Genomic DNA, 26757 nt, shown 5'->3' with positions numbered 1-26757 from the left:
AAGGAGTCCATTTACCTGCATACGTAGTTTGGGTTTGGTTTTTTTTGATAGCTCTTATTTCTACCTCATTAACTTGGCTATCAAAATAGCAAAAATAGAGAAATGCTGTGAGAGTTTATTATCCTCTGTTTCAGCGTAACTACCTCAGTTTAGCCCGCAGTAAAAAGCAAAAGTTGAATTGGGCTGCGAGGGAGGGGTCGGAGGGGGTGGGGTTGTAAATGAGGACACAGAAAAAACAAATTAAGGTCTGACAAACTAAACAATACAGTACAGCTGGTGCTGGCCTTGATGGAAAGAATGAAATGGGAGGAAAGAGCTACATCACCTCTTCTTTTCTCCCTCTCACCAGCAGCGTGTCAGACCCTTTCCATGGTGGAACTTACCAGCCCAAGGCTATCTCTATAGCTGTGTTACGTGCTTGCTCATAAGGTATCTTTGCTAAATAATTTTTGATGGTCAGTGGCTGTCCTTGAAAATGTAAGTGCTTTTGTTCTGAAAAAAGATCTTTCTACATAGATTTTACTTCAAGTTCTAAAAAGTGGGGTACAGATGGTACTTGTTTCTTCACATGAAAACTCTTAAATACCGTAATATTTAAGAGCGAAACACAGATATATGTCTCTTTCTTTCCTTTCTTCTTCCTCTTTACTCCTCCACACATGTGCTGGAAGTAGAATTACAAAAGGTCCTTATGCAGGCCATACGAGGCAAAGGACAAGTGGCAGGGTTTCAATACTTCCTCCCTGCCTCCTCCTTCCCTGCACACCGCCCACCCCTACACATGCTTGTTTGCTTGCCCACAAGCCTGTTACAATCTGGTTCTTGCTGAAAATTACTTTTATTTCTCACATGTCTTCAGAAGATTTTGGGAAGGCACCTTCCCTTGTAATGTGGCTGATGGTTAATTTGGGGTATGTTAGCACTGTAGATGAGGAAGGTGCTGGAAACTAGATCTTGTGTTTTATTTGTGTTGTTGTGGGGTGAATCATGATAGCTCTTTAAATTTTAAACCATTTCAGCCCTTCTGCTGTAAATGGAACACTGATTTCCCATTAGAGGAAGGCCTGTAGAAAGGTGTAATCACACATTCAGTGATTCAAAGATGTTTTGCATGCAAGGTTCCTAGCGACTGAAACATCAACTCCCCTAAAACCTAAAAAAGCTGCTTCTAATGCTCAGGTTGTTTCCATATAAAACTGATCCATAAAGATGTTCATATAGGCTGGGCTCAGAGGCAGCCAACACCCCTGAAAGGTAAGTGCAAGAAGAATAGCTGGCTCAATTAGGAGAATTGCTCTGTGTTTTTCTTTTGAAAAATCTGACAATTACATCACATTGCTATTTTTAGGCAGATAATAAAGTGGAACACTGGGTTAATGAAAGCAGCCTGTGCAAGCTGAGTGCTATGGAATAGTCACCTAGCGTATGTATGGTAGGCTATACGTCTGAGGGAAACACTCGCAATCCACCTGCTCCTTAACTGTGCCTTAGATTTTTGCTTGAGAAGAAAAGCTGGCTCTATTGGCAAAACAGAAAACGTAATTGGAAACAATTTATCTCTTAATCCACTCTTTACTTCTTAAATTCCTTGAGTTTATTTTAGAGGCGAGAGAGTGCTAATGTCATCATCTGAAAGCAAATGGTGTCGAGCTGCAGGAAGGGAGGAATTTGACGTATGCACTGGTATTCACAGTGCTCTTCTGCAAGTGGTCTACATGTTTATTCTACAGTGAAATTCCCTAAAAGCTTAAAAAAAATGCCATGAATTTTGCAGCTCCATTGAGTGTGCACTAGTAGGCTACACAAAGTTTTTAAGGTTTCTCTGTTTGAAAGTCTTGCAAGTTGCAATGCCATTGGCGTTGTTGTTTTGGGCAAAAAAGTGTTGAAGGGATATCTGTGCCCATAATACTTTTTATGATTGTCGAAGTCTCAGTTTCAGATATTAGGGACAAGATGTAGATTCTTCCAGATCCAAATGGCTGCTGCTTTCAAATTGTTGCAGGTTTTGCTTGTGCAGTCAAAGGGGAGCAAGCTCAGCCTGAAAATATAAAAATATGTAGTTAATACTAGAAGTGGCATGCTGAATTAGAGAGCGTAGTGTTTATTATCACTTACTGTGATCTGTACAAGAGGGGACCTGCAGAGTTGTTCACATCTTTATCAGTTGCTATTAAACATGGTGGTCTGGATGCAGCCTCTGTTTTAGGAAGCCCCTAAATTCCTGATTGCCAGAGGCTTGGAGATCACATGAGGGAGAGAAGTGCTCTACACCTGCTTTATTTCTTTCCCTTCTCCCTGAGTATCCTCCTTCCCAGCTGTGGTCAGGGACTTCCTTGCCTAAATCAGGATGTTATGATTTCTGGGTGACGAGAAAAAAAGCCAAGTGGGGATTCTCTGAGATTACGGTGAAGCACTGACTTTAATGAGACAGCTCATATGCTGGAAGTGAAGCATATATCAAGGACCTTGCTGAACTTGACTGTATGTGGCACAGCAAGCAGCTGTTGGGTTAGGGAAGGATTCGCGTGAGTGGGAGAAGAGAGCTTTCTGTGCAGCTCCCCCATCTCTCAAGGCCTAATAGGGATGAATTAGAGACTCTAGAGAAAACAGAAAATCTTCTATATGAAATATTTTTTCTCCTGGAATGAACAGATTAAGGGTTGATTAATTCATGCTGATTGTCAACTTAATGAAGAATATAAAGATCACAGGGAAAAATCGAGCGTTTTCTGACTTACAGGGTCTGATTAGAGCAGTCATCTGGAAAGCATAAGCTATGATGGTACTTCTCTGTTTCCAAGAATAGATTAATAACTAAATTGGTTGTTCTGTAGCCTTTTTAAACAGCTACACTTTGTCTCCAGTTACTACACTCTAGGTATTGCATGAGTGTATTTTCAAAGGCTGCTGCTCAGTCTAAAGATCAGCATGTATTCAGACTTCTTTCCAGTTGAAAATGGCACTTATTAGCCGCTGGGTAAAGGATACATCAGAGGCAGCTGCAGCCTCTCAGTAGCATGGGGTAGGAGTAGGGGAAGTAGAAGGGGTATCTAGATGGAGTGGGTGTTGCTCTTCCCCCCCCATAGGAGGGTCAGAGATCCTTATCCCTACCAAGGTCTCCTGTCGCCCATAGCAGGAACCACCACCTAGTATTTCCCATTATCTGTTGTTGGCTTCTGGCAGTCTCCTGCCTCGGGCAACTGACAAATTTGCCTGTGCGTGAGAGATAGCCATAGAGTAGATGTAGGATGATAACATTCACTCCCCCCACCGGCCCCAGTTTTTCCCTGGAGACATTGTTTTCTTCTAAATCTGCGTTATAACATTAAAGCTCCATTTGTGTAGCTGAAAGCTATTAATGATTTCTACTTTCAACTTTGTTGTAACTGTGCTTTAGCAATATTGACAGACAGAAGCAAACCAAAAATACACTTGCCAATTCTGCTGTTCAGTGCAGATCCAGCTCGAGCCTATATGTGTACTTACCATAATTAAAAGTTTATGTAGCTAATAGTTATCCCTGGTGTGCTACCTAAGTCCTGTAATGTATATTCTACTCAAGCTTGAAGTTTAGTTTTTACTAAACATGTTTTGATTAAACAGGTAACTTTTATTTCTGATTTGTATTTATTTATTTCAGTAACTTTTTTATTCCTGATTGTTTTAACTGACAATCAGAAATAATCTTGTCTTTGCCTACTTGTTTCCCCGTGCTTTTGAAATTTGTTAGAAATTCTGTATCTTTCCATCTATGACCTGATTTAGTTGCCAATGAAGTTGGCAGGAGTTTTTCCACTGTCTTCATCCAAAACCAGATCAGGCCACTAGAGAACAAATGACAAATTACATTCATAAGCTGGAAGTTACCACAGGCGTTGATCAATACACACACAAATTTCTGCCTAGGCAGGGTTTGCAATTTGGCATCCTTCCCTCAGTAATATGAGGATGCCCTGCATGGTACAGTGGAAGCTGCGTATCTAAAGCGACACTGGGTTTCATTGTCCCTCTGGGGCCTTATTTGGGGCAAGTGTTGAGACCTTGTCAAGGGAATTGCTGTGGAAGGTATGTTGCTTCAGAGGTGCCTGGCCATGAACAGCAGCGTTTCTCACTAGAGTTTCTTTTCCTTGTATTTTGAGGCCACCAAGTTCACTCAACTGCCCCATGTCCTTTTTTCCTTTTTATTGCTGTCAGTAACAAAAGCTGAAAATTTTGGCATGAGAGTATTAAATTTTTTCATCCAAAATCATTAGCTCTTCAGTAAAATGGTGTGCTTAGGTTTGCAAAAGCACATAATTTCAGAATTCTTTACCAAAGCAGAATATTCCTCAGTTTAAATACATCTTTTCAGATCTTTCAGTCTTTTAAGTGTTCTTTAACCTGTTAAGACCAGCTATTAAATGTTTTCAACTTCAAAGGGTAAAAATATTGAATATATAAAGTGAGATTCTTTTTTAGACTAAAAGCATGACTATTATCTTTCTTTTCCCAGGGAACGTTTTCCCCATTATCTGACTTGACAAACAACTAGTCTCACTAATAAATAATTCAGCAGCAAGAGACTCCGGGGCTGTCTGTATAAAATTATGGCATACATTAGCTGATGCCCTCACTAGGCAGGAGGTTCTGGGAGAATTATCCTTGACAAAATGGCATTACTAAATCCTTGGATATCTCCTTAAAAACTGTCCCCTAAATTTTCGGGTCTCTGCAGTTAGAAACTGACTGCTCCACTGGAAAAACAAGGGCTAAAATAAGTTTTGATTCCCCCCCCCCCACCCCCCAGCTTTGTTCTTTCGGAAGCTGTTAAGGCTGTCTGTAAAACAAGATATTCAGAATTCTTCATCTAATTCAAGATTAATTGAGCTGATTTTTTAACTTGTGTCTGTCGTTTTTCTTTTGCCTTACTAAGATAAACATTTTAAATGCCTGGCAGGTTAAAAGGGGAAATAATAAACAACATCATCACTGAAAGAGAAACCGTACTTGGTGCCCAAACTATCTGTGTTAAGCTGTGTGTGGGTAAGGCATATGCAATATAAATTCTTGAAAGCTTGAGGGTCATGCTCATTTTGAGTGAAGTCTTTATCTCAAGGATCTTTCTTTCAGTTGTGAAGATTTCATTTAAGGAACAAAAAGGCTGAGAATAATTAGTACTGTATGCATTACCCCTGGCTTAGTTATTAAAAGAACCCATTTGTTGGCAGGAGCAGCATGGCGGCGTCGGTAGCTTCCGTGGAAGCCAGCCCTGGGAGCTTCCCTGCCCTGCAGGGCCTCCTGCTCCTCCTCCTGCTCCCTGCCCTTGCGTACCTTCACCTTTGTCTTCTCGCTGCTTCTGCCTCCGGTGCTGTGCAGCTTTGTGGAAGGTTTGGACTATGTGAAATTACTGCATAATAATTTTGAAATTATGAAAGCTGTACATACAAAAATGCTGCCATTTAGAGAAGACCTGTTTTTTAATAATAGTCTTATCTTTAAAAGATAAAGCTTCAGCAAAGTTGTTACGAGGGGTTTTTTTGCTGCAAGTAGGCTCTCAAGCCTTGTGGAACTGTGAAGTCAAAGCAGAGACTGGTGTATGCATCTTCTGGCCTCAGTGTACGGTTAGATTTTAATGTGATACAGTTTTATTCTGGATTTGGGGAGGTGAGGTGTTTGCAGTTATCACATAGAAAACTTAATAATAACCAACACCATACCTGTCCACGCACCTAAAACTACAACATTGTACAGGCAAGATATGCAGTGGGTGGGTAGGGAAAGATTTTATTGTCTGTCTTTTTTTTTTTTTTTAACTCATGGAAAACTGAGGCAAATAAAGTAATTTAAACAAGGTCACACAGGAAAATTGGGGAAGGCTCAAATATTAACCTACACTCTGTGAATACAGTCATCTTCTGGTCAGCCAATCTCTTACACTTTGCTGGTTCTGTAAAAGACTGCATCTTAGCAAATATACTGCTTCGCTGTTACAGGGGGGGACACCAGGGGAAGAGACCAGTTTAGGCCCAGGGGTTGGTAGACTGCACAGTCTATTGGTAAACTTCTTCATTTTGAGAGATAGAAGTTAGGGAGGCAACTGTAGTCCTGTGGGAACTCTGCAGTATTTGAACCCAGCCAAAACTATTCATTACTGTTTGCTGTAGACAACTGAAGTTTTCACCAGTCTTGCCACTTTTATGGGGATCAGAATAATTAATGCAAAGAAGACAAATCTTGTAGTGGTAAGTCACTTGTTCTGCTAAAGAAGGGGTGTAGGTAGTGAGGTTTCCACAGACTCATTGCCTGCTCCTGCTTATTTTGCTTTGATTTTTTTTTTTTAATTTTAGAGTCTAATTGTCAGTCACTTACATTAATTCTCAGCGTCAACTGCAAAAATGTCTGAAAGCCTTCACCATATAGACTTTGAGCAGTAGGCCAAAGAACTCATGAGTTACTCCTATTCAGTTTTCAAATGAGTGTATCTTTTGAAATTAGCAGTTGGAAAGAAGATTCTGGAGCATGTAATCACTCAGGGAGAGCCAGTGGTAAAAAGGGGTTAGAAAACCTTAGAACTTGTTCATGTTTTGATTTTCTAGGGCATGCAGACCTTGCCAGAAGCATTCCTTCAACCCAAAAAATATTAATCATATGAAAGACTAAAGCAAAATGAACTGGATCAGTACCTAGTTTCAGTTTAAACTTTCTCTTGACATATTGTTGCATATTCCTTTTGTTGTCCTACATCCAAAAGATGATGTTAGTTTTATCTGTTCTGGCTACTGTGAAAGGATTTGGGGAGTCCTGTGATGTTTCTGCAAAGACACGTTGATGTAGAAAATGCACTGTTTCTTCCACAAATATTCATGCATGTAAGTGTGATGTCTGTGTCCTGTGCTACAGAAATCAGTAAAAACACCTTGTACTAGTGCTTGTTGAAAGAGAATGGAAAGGGGACTAAGAAAGGATAAAGAAAAGCTGCTACCTAGCAGAAAAATATTTTTAAGTTCAAGTTTGAAATTTGCCCTGATTACAAATTTTAAGGGCAACTGTTATGTCTGTGCAGATATTGAAGAGAGAATTTTCAGTTACTGTGGTTACTTAGGTGCTGAAGGAAAACTGATCCTCAATAATATGAGCTCAAAAGCACTTTGTCAAATCACTGTTAGACGTATAAGCTGCAGACTGAATGAACACAGCGAAGAAAAATTATGAGAGAATGTCCCATCGCAACAAAGTCTGTTAGTTTGCTGTTTTTAATGGGAAAGATATATTCTTTCCAAAGTCATAAATATAGAACCTTAAAACATCATCTGTTTTCCTAGCTGGGACAAGATCCCATATATGTGCAATCTTCAGCTGTGATTCTGCAAAAAACATTCAATATTTATTTATTTCCTCTTACATTTTATTATTATTAATGCAAGGGCCCAAAAATATAATCAGGACTTAGACCTAATATGCCTGATAGCATAGAAATAGCATAGGAAATCTGTCTTGCACCAGAAGACTTAAAAGAAAGACATTAATGTACGTAGTTATGCACATGTATCTAGTTGCCACCTTCAACCCCTTACACTATTTATCTAAAAAAAATGAAGCCAGTTACCTCTGAGATTGCACAATATATCTGAACTGGTGGATCTGAAAGCAATACTGAGTTTCTGGGTTCAAGAGCTTGCCCTTGTCTCACCCTGACCCACTATCAGAGCAGGACCAAGAGCCTGCCAGCCAGCCTCTGTAAGAGCTTGGCACACAGATCAAAATGGAGCCCAGATATTTTTTTGGCCGTGTTCTAGATCTGAGCCCATTTTTGGACAAAACCCTAAACTGAGCCCTAAATGATTTCACAAATGTTCTGAAATGCAGTGTCCTGAGGAGTTTGGAATACCCTACCACTCAGTTTCTAGTTTTCCAGAATAGGTGTCAAAAGTTTTCATTTAGAAACAATACAATTTTCAGTAAACAAAAATAAAGGGGCAAAATAAACCCAGTAATTTCATTTAAATAATCACTAACATTTTCAATCTGACTATAAGGTTTGTTGTGAAGAAGAAAAGCATTCATCTTGAAAGCTTTTGGAAGAAACATAGAGGTGTTCTTTTTTAAAGTGCTATGTAAACTCTGTCCAATTTTATCATTTACTAATATGATTTTTCAGGTTTTGTTTGGTTTTTTCCTTCCTATTTGCCTTCTCAGTTATTCCTACACTTTGATCCATTTGCTTCTCTCTAAAATATAGAGAAATAGGTGCTCTCAAAGGGATGAAAACCAAGATCCTCATCCTTTCCCCTTCCCTTCCTTTATAGAGGGCTGTCGCTCAGTGATGTGTGGATGGTTCTTGTCACCCTTCAGTCTTGCAACTCTCTTCTGGTTGTCAAGTGGCAAAAAGCACAACTCTGGGAAGTGAACCATCACACGGTCCACGTAGCCAGAGTCTGCTGCAGCCTTCAGCAAGAAGGCAAGGCAATTTGAAGAGTAACAGCAAAAGCTGATAGCTTTCTTTTCTGAAAACTCTTTGCCATACCCTGGATCCTCAGTGGAAAGAATAAACAACATAGAAACCTAATTAACTCTTTGCAAATATGAAAGGTTGAGCTGACCTCTGCTTGAGAACTTCTGCAACCTATAAGACCCTGGAGGGCCAGCTGGCCCTGCTTTGTTAACTGTAAAGGTAGAGTTTTGTTGAAAATCATCGCTGGCTGTGATTTACAGCTGGAAAACTTATACTGAGCCGTACACCAGAAGGAGTGGGACAGGGCTAAAAATACAGTTCTTGCAGAGAAAGGTTTGAGTCTCAGATAGTGATACCAGGTGAAGATAGCTTTATCCCCTTCAGATTAATTTCAAAATGTATTAAGAACAGAAAGTGTGAGATAGGAAAAAAATGTTTTGGTTTTTTTTTCTTGTTTGCTCAGTGGATTATACTGGTTGATTATGGAAAGAAGCCTGGTAGAGAGACTCTTTTACAGATGCTAGGGTGTTTGTTGCCCGAGTTTGTCAGGGAGACAAGACTAGCCTCTTAGTCTCTTCTGGGAACCAAGATACTGACAAAACTATTTTTAAAAAGCTGAAGCTTAATAGAAAATATCAAAGGGCATGTTTAGACACTGTTACAGAAGATACAGATGTGACCCTTCGCAAAGGCAAGATAGGAATATAAGAGGGATTGCCTTACAAGTAACTAATTAGGAATTTGGATCTAACTTTAGTCTGTACATGCAGCTTCCAGTAAGGTTTACAAAGGTCTGTGCTTAGAGAGGCTTAGAGCAGGTACATAGCTCCCTAGAGTTTAAAAAACAAACAAACCAACAAAAAAAACCACCCAAGAGGGGGTAAGAAATGCATGAAATTTCCATTACAGTAATGACTAATAAGTGACCTAGACTCTATTATTCAGAAAATAAATGTGCAGTACATTTCTTTCAGACACTAATTGTCATGTTATTGCTATTGTTCTAGCAAACACAAATAGGCAAAACAATACTGCAAAATGAAATTAGCCTTGATAAATGTATTGTGCGATCTGTGGCAGTGGAAAAAGTCCTTTGGATGAATGTAAATCTCCTAATCTGTCTTTAGAAATTGAGGCTGACATATATTCTCTAAGCCTTTTCTCAATAACGGCAATTAAAAAAGCCTTGCCATTCTGGCAAAGTCTCTCTCCCTAAGATCCAGATCACATGAAGTTGTGCATCTCCACTCAGTCAAAATGGGACAGAGGAGAGAAGGTACTTGATTTTCTTAAATCTTTCACCTGATACCTTTTCTTAAGAGATGGAAACGTCCCGTTGACTCTTCCTTTTTGAGGACTGCTTCTGCCAGAAGCAGGAAATATGCTCAAAAGTTACTACTTGTACTAGTGTTATATCAAACTTTTTAAAGGCTAACTGTGTATCTGCATTAAATTCCCTGAAAGACCAGTTGCAGTTCTAGTTCCTCCTGTGATGCAGAAGGACTGAAGCTCTTGCAACCACCACCATGTGCTTTGGTTTGTGCTTCCACAAATCCTACCTAAATCTCCAAGGGTAAATCCTGAGCATCTGCTCTTAGTTTCAGGCTCAATCTGGAGGTACCAAAATTCATACTTTTCTAAAGGAAGGTAAAGTTGTGCCACTAGGAGGGTATATCTCTGGCAGTTAAGCTCCAGTCTGTGCTTTCTTCTTGTATCTCCTGCACAGCTGCATGGACTGAGTGCCTTCTGAGTGCACCCATTGAGATGTCCTATGCAAAGCAGAGCACCAGGCAATGTTGCTGTTGTCCTCTGCCTGGACACTTGCTTGGAGCTGGTTTCCCCTTGTCAGAGGGGATGTGCATCAGCATCTCCCATCTGGCTGCTCCAGATACCAGGCATGGGCACATCTGGGGTAAAGCTGCTAAACCACTCCACTTCTAGAGCATGAGTGAATCCTTACCAGGATGATGTGTCCACTTCTGAAGGTGTTTAAGTCTCCTCAGGTGTTGGCTGTGGAAACTGAGCACAACTCAGTGCTGTAAATTCTGTACTTTGTTTCAGGTGGCCTGATACCTTGGAGTAATACTAGCCAAAAAACCCTATAACTGATTTGCCTGGAAACCTTGTTTGGGAATGGAGCAAGTTTATGTGCCCAGTGATAATAAACTGGAGAATTGTTAGGATTTGGTTAGAAGACCTGAGGCATCCAAGATTCCCCCCCCCCCAAATTACATGTTTCACTCACCTTCATTGCTTCATGTGGGACCCAAGATGGATATTTTGTATTTGGCAGGCATTTGACTGTCCCTATGGACACAATACCTTTTTTCCTTTCTCTTTTTCTTTCTTTTGGTGGGGGGAAGTGTATCAAACGTGGAAGATTTAGGAAATGTGGGACATAAATGTGAGGCTTGTAGAATGTTTCCTTTCAGAAGAAGCAGGTGCAAGATACAGACATAGGCGTTGACACTGATGCATGGCTGAGGAAGAGCTAGGATTTGGAGAAACGGTGAGGGTTCCTTCTGGATTTCTCTGCTGTCTGGGAGACAGTAACAATCTGCAGGGAAGAATTTAGGTACAAGGGAATTATTCTGAAGGGGAAAACAAACAAGAAAAAACAACCCAGACAGTTGTAAGTATACATCAGAGACAAAAAATGGCGTATGTTGATTTGAAGCCATCAAGGAACTCAGTAAGAGCAAGATGTCAGGAACTTCTTTGCTTGATCATTGCGGTCTACAGTGTCGATGTGATTAGCAACACAAATGTTCTGGTGTATACAGAGCTTCGTTAATTGATTCAGCTGTGGGGATAAGTGAAGCTATTTGAAAATTTATCTTGAGTATCATGTATAGCAAGTTGGAGTCACCATTTTGGGGCAGATCAGCTCTGCCCTGAACACACGCTGAGAGTAGGCTTGCCGCATGCACGTTGTGATGTGTGGGCTTTGCTTGCTGTGTGATTATGTTGTTGATCGCACAGGCAGCAGCTGAGGCTTTTCTTGCGTGTGCTCAGAGGGTCTCCCTGGCACTGTGAGAAAATGCTGCGCTGATGATGGGTACCGTTTTGAGCAAAGCAAATGATGTCTTCGTAGCACCAACATCAGACTGCACTGAGGAGATGAGTCTTACTGGAGTTTGGTTTATCTTTGAGTCCAGCAGTACAGTCTTTGGTATTGCACATACATGAGGACCTGTTGCCATTGACTGGAAAACATGCTTTCTAGGAAACTGCCACTGCGAGTTATTCAATGGGGCTTTGGAGTTTGGGGTTTGTGATAAAGGGGGAACCCACATGAGAGGTTGCCCTTACTAAGGAGGGATTCATTTCTGCTGTCAGATAGGACAATAAGAGTCTGGAGAAGCCAGGATTTGCTCACCAAGATATTACAGACCTGCGTAGTATAGCATCCTGCTGGAAGCAGGCTGCAGCCCAAAATGAAATCTATCATGTCTTGATGATGTGAAAATGTGTCTACTGTTGTTGAAGATTATTGCTAGGCACGTTGGGGTCCTTCACTTAGCACCATGATGGCCACATCCATGGTACAGAGGAAACTGAGCTATCAGCAGTGGCATTCAAATACATGCAAAAGCCGTAAGGGGAGTCCCCTTGCCTGGTGTATTGTTAGCAGACTCCTTATGTTTACCACATCCCCCAGATGCAAGATAAAAAGCTGTGGGTTGAGCGCGCAGAGGATTGTGCATGGGGCTTGCAGAGCGGGGACTGTCTCCCCCTGGAAGCTCTCAGGTGAGCACTGGGGAGCAGGCAACACTGAGGGGTGTTAGCAAAGGAAGGTTTGCCTGGTGCTGCCTTAGCCAGGTAACAGCCACCTGAAGCACCCCTCCAGGGTGGAGCAACTTAAGGAATCTAAAGGGGAAAACTGAATTGTTAGGTTCAAAAGGGATTTCCCTTGGGAGGCTGAGTGTGACCCTAACTGTCTGAGGGTCACAAGCTGTCAGAGGCAAGCAAGCCATGGGAAGCAGCATATCACACAGGGATTTTGTGAATGCAAAATTGAAAGCAAAACTGGGAGAGCTTATTGATTAAGAGTGAATAGGGGAGTGCGTTCCTACTGATGGAGCTCTGGTTTAGGTTACAGCAAAAGGAAGACTTCTGGTTGAATTAACAATTGTGTCTGCGTTTAGTGTGTATTTACCTTCCTATTTTATGTGTTCACTTTCTTCTTTGTTGCTCTATGTTCTGTCTTTGATTCAAGCCGTTTACTGCTGCCATCATTTTTTTTTTAATGTGTCAACCCACTGTGAGCAAGCATAATGGAAATTGGTCAATGTGCGTTAATTGTAAGTCTCTCCACATGAGCCACAGGTATGGCTCACGTGTGAACAAAATGAGTGACAGGTTTCTGGAAATAGCACTCCCACTGTAACCATCATGCAGTTTGTTGCTTTTTATGTTTTTTTAAAAAAGGTGTCAAAACTGGCTCACTTGTTTAAAAGAACATTTGCTAGTAGCTTGTCGGGTCTGTTGTAATTTTCAAGCAAATTAAGATGTTGATTTTTTTTTTTTAAGTAGTAAAAATCTGGGGTATGACAGCAAGTTGAAATATTATAAGACTATTGGGAAGTTTTGATAGTCTGTGCTTGTGAATTTTAATGTCTAGCAGCAAACGGCTCTTAAGCAGAGCTCTAACGCATCTTTTATGTTCAACTTTATGATGTGCACTAGGCAGTGCCAAAACATGTATACGAGTGCAGATGTGCTGAGCAGGGCTAAACAGTTGTGATAAATATGTGTTTAATGTACTTGAAAATGTAAGAACATTTTGGAAGCACAATAAAAATAAAACATTTGCCCCGTGATGCTTAACTGAGTACAAACAAGAAGCTACAAATGCAAGACACATTCACTGCTTTTTCACAGGATAAAAAAAAGGAAAGAAAAAATGTATGGTCTCTGTTCTTAAAATACATCCTTTTCACTACAGCCATGTTGTCATTGTGATTATACAGCCTAGGTGCTGGCTTTCTGAGTATGGAGAACATCCCTAAAAATAACGGTGGTGGTGTTCCAGTTTAAGTGTTTTTAGAATTTGACCCAAACACGTATTCCTTGAAAGATATATCCAGATCACAGGAGGAAGAGAGGTGAAAGCCTATGTCTGGGAAATTTCATCACTGAAAGATAGGAACAGGCTCTGCTAAATCCCATTTCTGGTGCGTATAAAAACTGCACTCTTTCCGTATGATGCAAATTACAAAATAAAAAGAGCTGAAAATGCGTATCTGTCTGTTAAAGGGGTAGGTGCTTTTAAGCTGTGTGGCATTAAACTCAGTCATTCTTTTTCAAGTTTTCTGCTGTGTAATTTAATTGAGAAATTCAGAAGTACCTTGACATTCTTTGTCTCAAAGTCAACCTAGACCTTGGAGGTCTAAGTAACATATATCAGGCCATAGGTGCTGCCATAAACAAATAGCTTCTGTTTGAAATTAACTTGTTTGCTTGTCTGTTTCTCTGTAGCTGGAACATTAGGAGCAACATGGGAGCACAAATTGGGTACAAATACTCCATGCTATATAAAGCTAGTTTCTTGGCTGAGTCCTAGGCACTGTTCCTGGACCATATTAGCTTCAATGGGAACTATACAGACAAACTGAGGCTTATTACGTGCTGGAAAGATCAGAGGATATGTGTTACAAAAATTACCTGAAAGCATTTTATTGGATATTAACTGCTTTTTTTTTTCCTCACTTAGTCATTAAATAGGCCATTAATCTTTTAATAATTAAATTGCTCAGTTTTCCCCCTGCACACGGGCCCACAAACTCCTCCTATACCATTAACAATGATGTAGATCGAAAAATGATATGAATAAAAGAAAAACTGCACAATTCTATTAGCTAACATTTAAATCACAAAATTACTTTGGCAGCTGTACTGTTCATACTGGGAATCAGTATACTGGCAGTGACTGGGGAACCAACTTCTCAATATTTATCTTGTCATTATAGACTGTCTCATTAATTTTTAAGATCTGTGATGGCAGTATTCAAGGCTCTTTTGGTTATTAGCATGGCTGGCATGTGCTTTGGAAATCACTAAATAATAAGCCAGGAGCTTGTTGCTGCTTTAATCTTTTCTCCAACTGAAAAAACTCTGATTTTAGTGTATAATGAAGAAAGCTTAAAGCTTCATTTCTTTTTTCCTCTGGGGAGGTGCCCTTAACAGTTTTGGCGGTTTGTGTTTGATATCCTAGTTGCTTCCTGGCAGTAATGGTGGTTTGAAGTGTCTTTGGAATTGTCTGAAACAAGCTTCTGATACTAGCTGGTGTTTTTTGCCTGCTGGCAACCACTTCTTTTTAATGCCACCACTGATCCTGGAAGATTTGAGGACAGTGTCAGTAGTAGTACGTGTAGTCATTGAAGCAATAGCCTGGTAGCTCCTGTAAAACCTAGGCAAGCCATGTGAAATGCATCATAATTTTCAAAAATCTCAGAAACTTGCTTTCAGATTTCACTCTTGATATGACTAGTGGCAAAACGTAGTGGCAAGTTGCTGCTCGGTGCATTGCTCCAGCTATGAAGCCTCGTGATATATTAGCTGTGCCTGAGTGATGCATTCTTTCAATCTGTGAGCCCTTAAGGAGAAGGGAGGGGAATCTCGTAGTTTTCCTTTTTTTTTTTTTTTTTTTCCCCCCCCCCCCCCCCCCCTTCTTTTCCTTGTGGCATGCAAACCACAGACTGCCTCAACTCTCATGCTGCTGTCTATACTGCCTGCTTTGGTCAGTGGTATTACCTGACTGCTATGCACAACATGGAAGTAATACATGCTTTGTTTCTGAAGGATGAACTGAAAGCTTTTTCTACAGCTACTGTGTTGTGGTATAATGTACTCATGAATGAGTAACTAAAGTTGTTGGAAAGCAATATTATGTAATTAAAAATCTCCTTTACAAAGACATTTGTAAAACAGAAGGGCAAGAAAGTAAATTGATTCAAATATTTGCAATTGAAAGTATCTTCATGGTATCTGTGGGGTTACAGCATATGTAGTGGGTTATTACACATGCAAATTGAGTGTCTAGGCAATTGTTTCTTTCCATCCTTCCTACTGTTAATTCGTTGGCAATCTTTTACATGAGTCCCATGCTAAACAATTACTTTGCCACTTCCCTTTTCTTTCACAGTCTTGGTTATTTCAATTCCAAGTAACTATAATAATTTAGAAACTACAGTAATGGTTTTATAGCAATTAAATTGATGACAATAATACAATTGTAGAAATAGGAATGTCCTGGAATGGGAGAAGAGAAAGTTCATATTCTTGCTCTGTTTTGACTTACCTCAGATAAACACCCCGTCCTTTATTCCTATTTTAAATTGATACATAAGTAGGTAAGATGCCTCAACAACTAAGTGATCCTGATACCAAAAATCAGATAAGTCAATACAGAGTTCCTCTTTGCAGAAGTACCTGTCAGGAGCTCTTCTGCAAAAATAGTAATTAGTAATTAACAGTTTTGCAAAAGTATTGCAAAATTCTCTGCACAGTGAAAACAGTCTCTAATGTTCTAATATATTTAAAAGCTCTAATGCTTGTCTTGATTTTTCAGAAGAGAATTTAAGCCTGCATTTTTCTTTTATAAGGTGTGGGGAGAACAGGACCGTAGGGCTGTTCTAAGTCTGGAAAGAATGGTAGTGAAACTTTGGTTGGTTGTGTCTGGGCAACAGTCCCCTTGAAATCCTGAACCAAAGGGGTCTCCAGAGGCATGTAAAGGTAATTAGTCCCAAGGCTTTTCTTCTTGTGCTGTGACAGTGTGGCCCAGATTGTTCCCCTCCCCAAGTTAATACAGAAATGAGGATGAGTTCCTTAGCCAAAACTGTAGCAATTTATGTTTTTCCCTTGGGTTCATCCCTGGCTATGCTGGCCAAAGGATGGTGATTCTCATGCAAGTGAGGCTCCTATGGTTGTGGGATAGCTGCTGCAATTTTGTGTAACACCACAACAGCCAGGGTAAAAGCACGCACAGTGCTATGGATGGCTGTAGTGTGTAACCTGTTGTGAGCATGCTTTGTAGCTGTGTTACTTCTCCAGGGTGATCAAGAGGGAGCCTCTGGTGAGACAGCCGACCTGTGGCAATGCACACAGACTCTTCCCCATCCCATCTCCTTTCTGCCTACTTCCATGAGCAAGCCCAAGGGGTTTCCAGTGGCCATGGTGTGGGGGATCAGAGTGAAGAAACAGCCCTATCTCTGACAGGCAGGCGGCCAAGCTGGCCTAACACAGAGCAGGAGGAAGGCAAGCCCATCTCTCTCTGGCTGCACACCATGGCTGGCTGCATAGTGTTTTTAGGGGGAGACTTGGGATGACTTCTCAGGTCTTTGGTTCAAGAGTCTGCTTCACCCGTGCCTGTATCCACAGTTGGCCGAGATGTGGGTGAGCACCATCCCCCTTTTCTTGCAAAATGTTGCTTTTGTGACATGGATAGCTTGGTACATCAGCTAGGGGGGAAGTATAGCAGGCTCGACACAGCCCTGGCATATGCAGAGAGCACCTGAGCAAGCCTCGTGCCCCTTTGTGTAGGGAAGTAGTCTCCAGAAAGCTGGCAGTGTGAATGTTTATGTCTCTGAAAGCAGAGATAGTGCTGGCACTGGGAAGAGGTGCTGTCAGACCCCCCTGCAGGAACAAACAGATGTGAAGTAACATTTTCCAACTGATTTTGGAGTCCAAATGACACAGAATTACCTTCTGAAGTCACTTCTGAAACTGTTCCTTCATAGTTTTTCTGGTAATAGGACTCGTGCCTGCATCTTTATTTTGGAAACACTGCCTACTCGTGCCACTTTATGAGGTTGTGTCACAGCACTGTGCCTGCTTCATCTCTTGTCTCTAGGGACTGTGATCCATGTGCGGCCAGAGGCAGTGGCTGAAACTTCAGCCTTGACCTTTATTTATTTATTTGCAAAATCAGTCTGAAGTTTACTGTGGCCTTTGGATGTGCTTCAGCTACTTAACCATAACTATGCTGGTGCTAAGCTCTCCTATTCAGGACACAGAAGCAGTCCCAGGAGAGGATTCTGTTGTGATTGCTTTGATTGCTGTTAATGTTCCCACATTTAGAGGGGCTGGGTGGGGTTTAGTGGGGTTTTTTTCTGTTTTTGCAAGTCCTCTTTCTCACTTGGCCTTCTTGTGGGTGGCTCTTTAAATTTAGACAAGGCAGAAAGCTGCTGGTTCAAAGTGACTGTTTTTTAACTGTGCATCTCCTGTTCTTCCTTCTGGTAGGTATTTTTAACTTCTCTCATGTTGTCAGTAAGTGTTTCCTTTTTATTCCTGAAAGTTCAGACGATAAAGTTTGGATCCATCAGGAGAAGCAGTTGAGTTGTGCGAGTGCCCCTTCCCATGATATTCTGACCCCGATGTTAAACCGCCAGTGTTGCAAGTGTTTTGAAAGTTCAGGTCCTTTCCAGCACAGTTGTGTACAATCTAGGAAATGAAAGAAAAATAAAAAGCATAGTTTCACAGGTGAACAACCTAAAACTTATGTTTTGTGTTGTTTGGTAGCCATTCTGAGCCAAACCCTCTGGCAGAGGTCAGCTTTGCTCAATATCTACATTAAACTCTGGTTTTGTGCAGCTACATCCATTTTCCAAATGGTTGTGGTGAGATTGCCCAGAAGGTACCCTTCCCCCTTCCGTCATCTGTCAGAAGTATTAGTAATAAAAAGAAGGCATAATTATGATTATTGCTAAAGCAACAGTCGTGATAGAGCCTTTAAAAAGTATATGAACAACCTGCTACTTAGCAGTTTTCTGGGGCCTTCTGTAGTTTTATGAAGCTTGGCTGTTCAATAAAAGTCCTTTGTGTTCTGGTTGTATTTTGCCTTGGAGAGCTGATGTGGTCCCAGAGCCCAGCAGCCAGCTCCTTGCTTCTTACCTCCCTTCTCTTAAGGAGTTCTGAAAGGTGTTGCCTTTTCCCCTCAAAGTATCCATTTGACTGGTGCAGTCTCCCATGATACTGCTGCTCACTTCTGATTGTGAAAATTCATTGTCAGGAAACAGCAGACCCTGGGCCCCGAAACGATAAAAGTTTTATGTTTTTCCTCTCTCTTCATAAAACTATGAGGTCTGAGGTACTGTGACTTCAGTAACGGGTAACATTTTGTCCTCTGTCTTCTGTTGAATGGGCTTGTCAGCAGGTAACCATCTGTGCTTCACTGGGTAACCATACTAAATTCACGTAAATAATCCTACACATGGCTGATAACTGTTTAAAAGCATGCTGGACAAACTGAGGCCCATTAAGTGTATGATGTCTAGTGAGAATGAGTAAGTAATAAATCCAGTGACTTCTTAAATTGTACTATCTGTTGTTAATGATAGCTGAACACAGTGAATAGATTTGTTTGCACTCTCTGCAAAAAGGTCTTGTGCAATTTTTTTTCTTTTCCCCCCTCCAGGGCCAATTTGTCCTGTGGTACTGGAATGGACTCTTTTGCTTGACTTGGCCTGCGTTTTTGTCATACGTGACAGCGTTAACAGTTTTCTCAATATTTCTGTTCATCTGAGGACTCATGTAAAATACGTTTGGCCCTTTTTCTAGGTCTGTAAATAACCTCTGTATCCTTTAGAACATGTTCCTCTGTAACATCTAAGGAGTCAACATTCCTTTGGCATTAAACAAAATCCTCTCTAGTCTCTAGAACTGCTTTTTGAATTGATAATGCTGCTGAGGCATTTGCTTCCCTGACCACCCTATGCTTACAGAAGGAATTAAATTCCTCAGATGCTGCTTCTCAGCAGAGGCTCTGGCAATCATAATTCACGTAGTCTTTGAGACCAGACGTTTGTTTGTTGGTTTCTTTTAATGCAACAGAAGGTGTATTGATCACATTTATTGAATGCTCCAGAGACTCTGTATGTAATCACTGAAACTCCCTTGGTTTGGATTTTTCTATTATATATTTGTAACTGAAAATGCAATCCCTCTGCTCTCAAGGGTGTTGTGTTTTTTTTTTTTTTGCTATGCTCTTGTATCTCTGAGTGTTTTCATGTATCTGGTGGGGCACTTAACTGCTTTGTCCTTCCTCTAAGGATATTCCAGTTTGTTTGACTCCAGGTCTCCAGCATTCTTCAATAATCACTTGGAGCCAAGCTGCCTGGAAGAGTTTGGGTTTATTGGGTGTCTGACTGTCCAGTACTGTGTGGTGTAAACCACTGCATAGCACAGTGTCCGATTACAAACAGTTTGCATCCTGGAGACCCTTAGTTGCCCATATCCATGATTTCTTTTCTGAAGATGATGTATTTTAGCTTAATATTTCTGCTGTCAAAACATAGAGGACCAGAAATTCTCTATGTCTTTGTGGAAATGAGGTCAGTCAGCCTTGCTGGTAGGAAATGTATTCTTATTCCCCAGTTCAGGCAAAGTAAGCCTTAAGATAAGTATCAATAGAGACATTAGAATAGATCTTGGGAGAATAAGAGCCCCTGCATAGAAATTTTTTTTCCTCGTCTCGTGTCCCCCCCCCCCCCCTCCTTTTTTGGTGTGTTACTGTTTGATGTCCTTAACTAAGGATATTCTTAGTTAAGTGCCTGTGTTTTAAGTCTCACTTTAGCTTTCCTCGTGCTTGTGTTGCCAGCACTTTGTGCCCTCTCTCTTATGCAGACGTAGTAGCTTGCTGTGGCTTTGTTAAAGATTTGAGTATGCGTTTCAGTACTTACGCTTGACATATTTAACTTTCACACAAGTCAGTAATGTCAACTCATTTCCAGGAAAAATACCAAACTGAAAAATGTGTATTACTTACTACAGCAATAAGAAAAGGGCCTTGATTATAGTAAGTAGTGCAAAAGATTGTTGTTTCTAAGGACATAAAACACATTGATAAGCAGTAATTTCAGAACAATATGTTTTGGTAAAAATCCAAAGGATGTCTAGAATGTTCACTTTCCACATCCTCAATACAGTGAAATGCAATACAACACAATGATAAAGTTCTGAGACTTTCCCAGTCCAGTTTTTGGTTTGCTGAAGAAGGAAGGTAACTCCCTACCCACCACAAATCCAAGATTTAGTGTCAGGAAGCAAATCTGTCGTAAACCAGGTTAATTTTTTTTTTTTTTGCCTTCCTTTGTAATGGAGGGCAGGAGGCAGAAGAACAACATGATTCACTTTCTGGGGTTGGTGGAGATGTTGACTAACACGTACATTTCCTGCTATGGGAAGGCCTTGAGATGCTGACTTTGTCTTTGGCTTTCTGCATGTGACATTTTATTAATCGACTTTTTTTTTTTTAAATTTCAGCTTTCTACTAGAACTGAAAGGTATAATATGAGGGTGTTTTGGGGCCAATGGTATGAGGTGGCACTCTGTTGACCCTTCTGGAGTAAATGCTGCTTCTGTGGTTTTGCTGTGACAGCAGGGGAGAGTGCATTCAGTGACCCATTTGTCCTTCCTAGCACAGCTCTCCAAAACAAATAGTGGTTTATATGTCAAATGCACACAACCCCCACTCCCTCCCCCAGCCCCCCACTATCTCTGAACAGAGCTTCCTACAAGCTATATGCTCTGGCATTCACTGTTTTACAAAGATACTTTGGATACTTTGACCATGGATGATAATACAAAGTTAACAAGTGAATAGCTGTGGGATGGAATTACGGGAACTCTTATAGGAAAAGGCCAGTTTCCTGCAAACAGTTCACTGCTCCGTAGTGTGGCATTGCTGCCTGATTATACGTTCTCTAATAAGAATGTGTTTGTTCAGTCTCATTTGTGAGGCATCTGCTAGTAAAGTGTTCATTCTCTCTTTTGTGAAGCCATAGCTTCATCGTGGAATAAAATGTCTTCTCTGTTTTATGAATAACAACAAAAAAAAAAAAAAAATCAAACTTTTCTCCCAAGATTTTTAAGGATGACTTATCACTGCTGCTGTTTATCATTCCGATATTTTCAATATTTACTTGAATGTATGTTTGATTTCTTTGGGCCTCTAATTTCTTTTTGTGGGTGAAAATATTAACTGTCAAAAGAAACTGAAAAAGGAATTGGTTAAAAAAAATCAAAAACCATTGAGGCTAGTCATTGCTGTTGTGATGTGAAAAGAAAGTCATCAAGCTATTGGGAAAACCTGAGGCACTGCTCATTGGGAAAAGGTTCATGTCAGGGACTCCTCAAAGTTGTTTTAGTCTTGGGACATATATTCCTAGAAGTTCCACTTTTGTGAATTTTACAGAGAGATGCACTGACACAGTGGTCAATGTTCCCATCAAATCAGTGCTCACATGAGATAAACACTCTGTATCCAGCCCAGAAGACTGGAAATGTGCATATCGGGGAAACTAGTTGAAATATCTGGTCCTGGTGGTATCTCAAGACAGTAATCAGTAAAATATACTTCAGAGGAAGGTGTTTAAAAGTTAAAATTCTACTATGTAAAACAGTGAAGTAATTTTCTTGGCAGGAGAGTGTGGAGTTTGACATAATTCAGAATGTTTTGGTCGTGATATTTGTAAGCCTGCCTACTTTTTTTTCCTCTCAAGAATGCCTTGTCTTATGAAATACTTTGGCTAAATATTAGTTATTATTAATTTTTTAATTTTATGCAGTGTTCCTGTTCTGTATTCTGATAGCAGTAAGTAATGATGTCTGGCTGACTTGGCATTTGAAGCAACAAATACCTCTGAAAGTCTCCTTTCCCTGCCCCCTGCTTCCAGCTTAAATAGGCTTATTCGTGTGATTTTTTTTCCCTTTGATGGAAATCTTCCCATCTTTCTTTCCTTTATCTTTACATATTGTGCTGATTTCCTTTTTGAAATAGGCTTGGCAAACAATATGCAGTAGTCAGGACAGGGGCAGAGTGCTGGCTTCTTACTAGCAAGAAGGACTCGTATCAGTGCTAATACCCGGTGTTACTTCAAATTCCGTTTTCACAGGCGAACATCTTGCTTTCTTCTTGCTGCCACTTTGTGTTGACAACATGGTCTTGTTTAACTGCCCACTGTGATACTCAGGTCTTGTCCTTGAGTGGTTACAGATGACAAATGAATCACATGTGAGCAATACAAATTGCTTTTTCCCTGTGTTTCAGTCTGAGTTTTTAAAGCAGAAATTTGTCTTCTGTCTTGCTCCGGATACTTGCTGCTCTGTAGAAGAGTCATCCATATATGAAGCGGAATATCCCCATGCAGATCACAAGCTTTACCACCTTGTTATTCCTCCAGATGGTTTAAAACTTCGATACAGTGCAGCCTGTTATTCTGCACTAGTGCCCTGAAAAATTTTGTTTATATACTACCTTGTCCCGTCAGTTTCCTTGGCAAAGAATTGGGCCAAAACCGGAAACAAAACTAAAGTAAATAAACTAAGCAAACATCTGGGCTAAGCTTAGTTTAATCTCTGCTTTCCAAGTTTTGAGTTAGTTTTCCAAACCAAGTTTTTAATTTAAGTAGTGAAAGGAAGAAAATTTCTTGGACATTGAGATCATGAGGATAGTAATTTATCTGCAGATAACATTTATGGGAAAGAAGAGGAGGTAATGTAAAACAAGATTAAATATCAGAGAAAAACAGATGTACATCAGGCAAAATTAATCTATGGGAAATGATGGCGGATCACAGATTTCATATTACACCATCCTGTTTCTCAGGGAATGCATATACTCAAAGGGAGAAAGATTTAATTTATCATATTTCAAGCATCTGATGCTATTTCTAATGGTTCTAAGCAGAATATTACTTTCAAACGCTCCATGCCATGTACTTTGTCTAAAACTGTACTGTAAATAGAGTTACTTCAAAATATTCAAGAAAATAACCCATTCCAAAATATTATGACACCCGGATGGCTTAAAAAAACTATGAGTACGTTTTAACTAGTGTCTCTTATCAATTACTTTGGGTTTTTATGTTTAAGACTGATAGTCTAAGAAATTGTTTGTAATTGTCTCATTAAAATTTTTGAGCTATAATACTCTACATAGAGATATTAATTTGGCATAGCACAGAAATGGGTTGTTGAAGCTTCATCAGCTTGTGTGAGACAAGCATGTGGTTAGGTGTGCTTCTGAACTAAAGTAAAAACTTCAGTTATCACTTCTACAGCTGGTCTGCTGTTACTCTGAATGGGGCTTGATATTATCCTGTTGCATGAACTGCTTTGTGCTCTCTTGAGCCACTTTTTTTCCATATGCAGAGACTGCAGTGCAGTAGAACTGAAATCCACTTTTCCTGGCAGAAGTGAGACTTCCTATTCTGTGACTGCTGCAATACTTGGGTCGGAGGTGCCTCTGTACAGTGAATAACACATTGCAAAGTAACAGACAAAGGAGGGTAATCCAGTTAAGACTACAGGACAGTATTTCAGGGTGAGACTTGGCCATTGTGTTTTTTTGAAAGTCTTGCCTAGAAAATCTAGCAGTTCACTGAGTGAACACATGGCAGTGTGACTTTTATCTTTTTGTTCTGGGGTATGTTTGCAATGTCATGGTGAATCCTCTGTGCCTCAAATCTCTACCGTTAAAATATAGAATAATTTCGGAGGTACGTAAAAGCCATAATCATTATTTAGTACCTCACGGTTATATTAACACAAACTTCAGAGGTGCTGCAGGTGTGCATCCAGCCAGAAAGGTAGGGAAATGTCCAATGAATGTGGTAATATGCAGCTCCGGTAGCCTGACCACTACTGCTAAAGGGCAAGCAGTGATCTCAGATGGAGCCGGGAAAAAAAACAGAGAAACCTGCAAACCCAAAAGATTTCATGCAAACTGGGCAAAATCTTAATTGCAGCGGTTGCAGGTGAAAGTGTTCAAATCTGCGACGAATGTATTTTGCACTTTCCTAAAACTCCAGAATCCTAATGAAATGTTTGCCATGTTGCTTGTTTTACTTAGTAAGCTAATTTCTACAAACTAACAGACTTCATAGAAAATAAAAAAATAAAAATATTATACATACCCTTAAATAGCCAGAGTACTTGAGAGGATTAAAACTAGTACAGTTCATACATCTAGTAGTAAGTAGTTAGGAAAACTTCATAAATCTAGTGTATTAGAGGGTATTATTCCATCAGTGATTTAGCGTGACAGCAAAATTACAATGAAACTCCTCTGAAATGAAGCTATTTCTTTGATGAAGGTCCAAGTCTTTGAAAAAGGTGGTGAACAATTTTTTTGTTCCTCTTCTGAGATCTATTGATGTTCATCACTTTAACATCAAGTGATTACTACTGAATAGATTAAGAACATGAGTTAAATGAGCATTGATTGTCTTTAATCCAAGGAAAATATACACTTCAGAGGTGTTTGCTTTCTTTTCTTCTTTTTAGACTCTAGTTCAAACAACTTATTGAGGGACTACCCAGCTCCAGTCATTGAGAAATGTGCCTTTTTTAAAATCAGACACCATAGGAGACTGCTGGGGACTGCGCCGTGTGTGGATAAAAGCCTCTGACACAGAGTGCTCAGTGCAGACATGCAGGATGGTTCAGTGAGAATCTGAAGTCAATGGGTTATACAGGAGCCTGATCTGGCAGATTTAACTTCCATTTACAATAAATTAATCCCCTGTTCAACAGACCCAAAATAGAAGCGCTTTTGCCTGCCTGGTAATTAGTCTCTTGCATATTTGCATCTCATTGGCTTTTTCTCTACACTTAATGGCGCAGCTGCTTTTTGCTCATGATAAATTAGAACAGGGATCAGGAAAACATAACCATTTGGTCCTAATGGTATGTCTAATAAACTTGTTACCTCTTGAGTTTCTTGGTCATAATGGTAATCTCCTATTGGTTCCAGGAATGCTTCACTGCTTTCCTTCCTCCCTCTCTGTTCCCTGTTAGTTAAAGTACAGGTTTAGTGAAACAAATTTCCATATCAGCCATCTTCTGCTGAAATCTCAGCTATCATTGAAATGTTCACACATCCTATCAGCCGTTCTGAATTGGTGCCTGCACAAATCTACAAATAATAAGAAGTGGAAAGAAGAGCAAACTAGGGAGCAAATGGCTAGTGCAGTTTAAGCAAGGAACGTGTATTTACTCCATTGCCCTTTGCCTACAAGCTGCAAATAGCCAAATTAATATTGTTCATGTCTGTTGCTTCCATGTAAGGACTAAAAACCGTCCTTTCACATCATGATTTGTATGCACCCTGCTTTAGCCAACAGGAAAACAAGGCAGGCCCTAGTGTTTAAACAACATGCTGCTTCTCTCAGCCTTCAATGGAAATAATGAGTACAGTGGAGAAGTGAATATAAACAAATTGCTAACTCTTTAATTTGAATAGCTGTTGAGAATTTAGTCTCTTAATTAGGAAGAAACATCAATGATAGAGTTATGAATCATGGCAGAACTCTGTTGACCACCAGGTGTAAGTCAGAAGCTTCTTTGTTGAGGGCAGGGGGAGTCAAATAGCCAGAGACAGATTTGTTGGTCATTAACTCAAGGAAAATTTAAGCCAACATAGGCTGTATGAAATCTGAATTGAAAGTTGGAGTTGGAACTTGTTCTGCACTGGGTTGTATTGCATGAAATCACTGCAAGAGAGCAGGGGCCACAAGAATAGCTCTGTCACTAAAATGTTACCAAGCAATTCCTTGTCGCCTTATTTCTCTAATATAGAAACTGCTGCGCAACCACAGCAGATTCAGTCTCAACACTGGACTCGCTGAAAGTTACAGTATGTTGAGGACCCTTTCTGGATAACAACGCAAATGAAAGGGATGGTTCTAAAGGAAAAAAAAAAAAAAAAGGCCTGGCTCATCTGCAGACTCTACAGAATTTAAAATATGCAAGATGTGTGGAAAAGCCCTAGAAGAATTGTTTAAATTCTCTCTTTTCCCTAGCCAATAGCTGTTTGCCCTTATTTCACTTATTTGAGAAGAGACAGAGATACCCACCAGGATTTAGCTGAAGGGCATTATGCAGTCCAGGAAACGGCAAAAGAGAACTGCGGTGTTGAGGATGGCCTGGGCTTTCTCCAGCAGGTACTTGTAATATTTACCATTGGTGTGAACAGGATGAGTTAGTTGCTTGCTTGCTTCTAAATTATAAAGATGAGTGTTTCACTGTTGATGAACAACAGTTTGAAATAATAAGGTTTTCAGCATGCAACTCTTATTTCCCTACTGAAAGGGAGGAAGTTTCTTGTATCAGAGGAGAGAAGGAAGGAGAGCACAGCAGGTCTGCCCCTCCTCGCTTGCTAATTGCCCAGAGAGGAAGAGCTTCACTCCTACCGCCTTCATCTCAAACAGTCCTGTGCTGTGGGCTCCCACCAGTGCCGTGTCACAGACATTTGGATCTTTTGCAAATTCCTGAATTTAGAAAAGTGTGGAAACAAGGTCTCTGGTGGACACATTAGTAGTATT

The 26757-nt window shown here is 40.3% G+C and overlaps 1 protein-coding gene across 1 annotated transcript in view; it reads left to right on the top strand.

The window, feature by feature from the left end:
• Positions 1–313: 313 nt before the first annotated feature.
• Positions 314–26757, top strand: part of STAC (SH3 and cysteine rich domain) — a 163874-nt gene continuing 137430 nt past the window's right edge. Inside the window, exon 1 of the mRNA XM_087741055.1 lies at positions 314–429. The gene's annotated coding sequence lies outside the window, so the exon portion shown is untranslated. The remainder of the gene's footprint in view (positions 430–26757) is intronic.

The sequence above is a fragment of the Nipponia nippon genome, unplaced genomic scaffold (assembly GCF_047370975.1).
Source record: "Nipponia nippon isolate SJK-2023a ecotype South Korea unplaced genomic scaffold, ASM4737097v1 scaffold_1, whole genome shotgun sequence".
Taxonomy (NCBI): domain Eukaryota; kingdom Metazoa; phylum Chordata; class Aves; order Pelecaniformes; family Threskiornithidae; genus Nipponia; species Nipponia nippon.
The sequence above is the reverse complement of the archived record's forward strand: the minus strand, read 5'-3'. Positions and strand labels throughout refer to the sequence as shown.